Here is a 3,025-nt window from a genome sequence, read left to right as displayed (position 1 = left end):
ACAAAAGACAGTTTTACCTCTTCTTTTCCAATACGGATGGCTTTTCAAATTTCTTGCCTTGTTGCACTGGCTAGATCCTCCAAATATGTAACATTGAATGGAAGTGGTGAGAGCAAATATTCTTGCTTTGTTCCTGATTAAAGGGGAAAGTATTCAATCTTTCACCATTAAGTATTATAGAACTGCAGGGTTTTGGTAGAGGCCCTTTATCAAGTTAAGGATGTTCCAACTGATTTCAAGTTTACTTAGAGTTTTTATCAGGAATGGATGTTGGCTTACTTCAAATATTTTTTGCATGTATTGAGATGATCATGTTCTTTTCTTTTTTCATTTGTTAAAAAGGTAACTTACATTGATTTTTAAATATTAATGTAAGCATGCACTCCTGGAATAAACTCCACTTTGGTCATAATGTATTATACTTTTATACACTGTTGGATTCAATTTGCTAAATTTTAAAGAATTTTTAATTCTATATTCATGAAGTAGATTGCTTTGTAGCTTTCTTCTCTTACAATGGGTTTTTCTGGGTTTGTTATGAGGGTAATGTTGACCTCATAGAATGTGTTGGAACATTTTCCTTCTTCTTCAAATTTCTGGAAGAGCTTGTGTAGAATCATTATTAATTCTTCCTCCCTAGTGAAGCCATCTGGGCCTTGAAGTGTGATCTTTGTAAAAAACTTTCTTCTACAAATTCAATTTCTTTTACATATATAGGCTTATTCATGTTATTTATTTCTTCTTGAATTAACTTTGGTAGATTGTGTCTTTTAAGGGATTTACTCATTTCATTTACGTTGTCAAATTTATAGTGATAAAGGTGGTCATAATACTCCCTTATTATCCATTCAACATTTGTAGTAATATCTGTAGTGATACTATTCTCTTATTCTCATCTTTGGTGATTTTGCTTGCCTTGTTCTCAATAAGAAATCCACTTCCACCCTTACGTTCATTTCTATATATATAATTTTTCTTTTAAGGTTCTTCCCTTTATCACAGGTTTTAAGCAACTTGATTATCATGTGCGTTGGTATAATATTCTTCATGTTTCTTGTGTTTGGGGTTCATTGAGCTTCTTGGTATTATGGCTTTAGAATTTGTATATATCATGTATTATATATTTAGAACTTATATACATTTGGAGTCCCAGAAAGTGAGGAGGTATAGAAAATTATTTGAAGAAACAGTGGGAACAGTTTTCTTTCTAGTTTGATAGAAATTCTAAATATAGAATTTTTTGTATACATATGTATACACACACACACACATATATATCTCCTTGAAATTTTCCCAGAGCTTACTGAGGCATTGTTTCTTTTTTTAGCCTTTTCTTCTATGTTTCATTTTACATAGTTTGCATTACTATATCTTTGAGTACACTAATATTTTCTTCCACAATTTCTAACCTGCTATTGCTCCCATCCATTTATTTCAGACACAGTAATTTTTATTTCAAGTTTCGTATTTTCCACATCTTTACTAATATGCTCAACCTTTCCTCTAGTTTCTTGAACATTTGGAATTCAGTTATGCTGGTTTAATGTCTTTGTCTGTCACTAATTATAGGTAGAATTTTTTTGCATGCCTGGTAAATTTTAATTGGATGCCAAACATTGTGAATTTTACCTTGTTTGTGCTGAATAGTTTTTGTATTCCTATAAACATATTAAAGCTTTGTTCTGATACATAGATAAATTACTTGGAAACAGTCTCATACTTTTGGGTCTTGCTCCACTACATAAATTATTATCATGCTAGTAAAAAGAGTTGAATAAGAGTGTCTATCAAGCTGGAAGCCTTGGCAAGTCTTATGTGCTCTAGAGGGGGAAGAAAAGCCATACAAAGTTTCAAGGCCTTGCCACCTGAGTAAAATGTTAGGAATCCAGTGGTCAGGAGCATTCTGGGATATCCCCTCCAAAGGATTAAATATTACACCTGGTACCTCACTCCATAAAAAAGGAAACAGAACACCTAGTGGGCTTCTTTGGGTTCTAGAGACAACATGTTCATTATTTGGGACTACTACTCTTATCCATATACCAAGTGTCGCAAAAAGCTGTCATCTTTGAATAGGGACCAGAGCGTGAAAGGACTGTGCAGGAAGCTGAGGATGCAGTGTAAAAAGCTCTGCCCCTTGGGATATTTAAGCCAGGAGGATATATGGTTTTAGAGGCACTGGTGAAAAAGATGCTGTGGAGGTTTATGACAAGCCCCCAAGTGAAAAATCACAATGAAGACCCCTAAGTTTCTGGAGTAGGGCCATGCCAACTGAAGAAAAGAATTGCATAACTTTATGAAGGAAAAAACTCTGGCATGCTTCTAGGCTCTGGTAGAGAGAAAAAATGCTTGATGATGGTGGTGTAACGTTGTCTGCACAATCAGAATGTCCATCATGAGCTAGGTTCTGTCAGACCCACAAAGTATTAAGATAAGACAGGCTAAGCAAAAATACATTGTGATATTGAAATGATACATTCAGGACTGAGAACAATCTAAACCAGAGCGCATAAACAAGCTACCCATCTGTCAACCCAGATCTCCTAGGATCTACCAGAGCTCAAGTTCCCGACCAATAGCCATATGGGGGTTTCCATTAAGACCAGTTGCATCTTATAATGAACAAAGTTTAAAAGAGATAAAATTAGACAACTGTCAATGGCAATCAAGTTATAGAAAGTTTTTAAAAGATGTATAAGTGTGATTTTGATTATTTGCAAAGAGAATTCTATGAAAATAACTGAATCAATGCTCACAATAAGTTAATTTAAGCTTTTTGACAAAGATTTCAGTGGAAAGGGAAAGGTTCTAACATTCCAGATTCATGATGAAGCACCAATTATGTGCCAGAACCTATGCTAGGCATCTGGTATCTCCTATCTCACTGAATCCACAAAACTAATCCTAAGAGACAACTATCATTACCACTCATTTGAAGATAAGTTGATTTTCAAAAAATTAGCAACCCATCTATTGGGTGGGCCAAAAAGAGCCTTCAGTATTTAATAAAAATAAAAGACACATT

The sequence above is a fragment of the Phocoena sinus genome, chromosome 19, assembly GCF_008692025.1.
Source record: "Phocoena sinus isolate mPhoSin1 chromosome 19, mPhoSin1.pri, whole genome shotgun sequence".
Taxonomy (NCBI): Eukaryota; Metazoa; Chordata; class Mammalia; order Artiodactyla; family Phocoenidae; genus Phocoena; species Phocoena sinus.
This window is presented reverse-complemented; position numbering follows the sequence as displayed.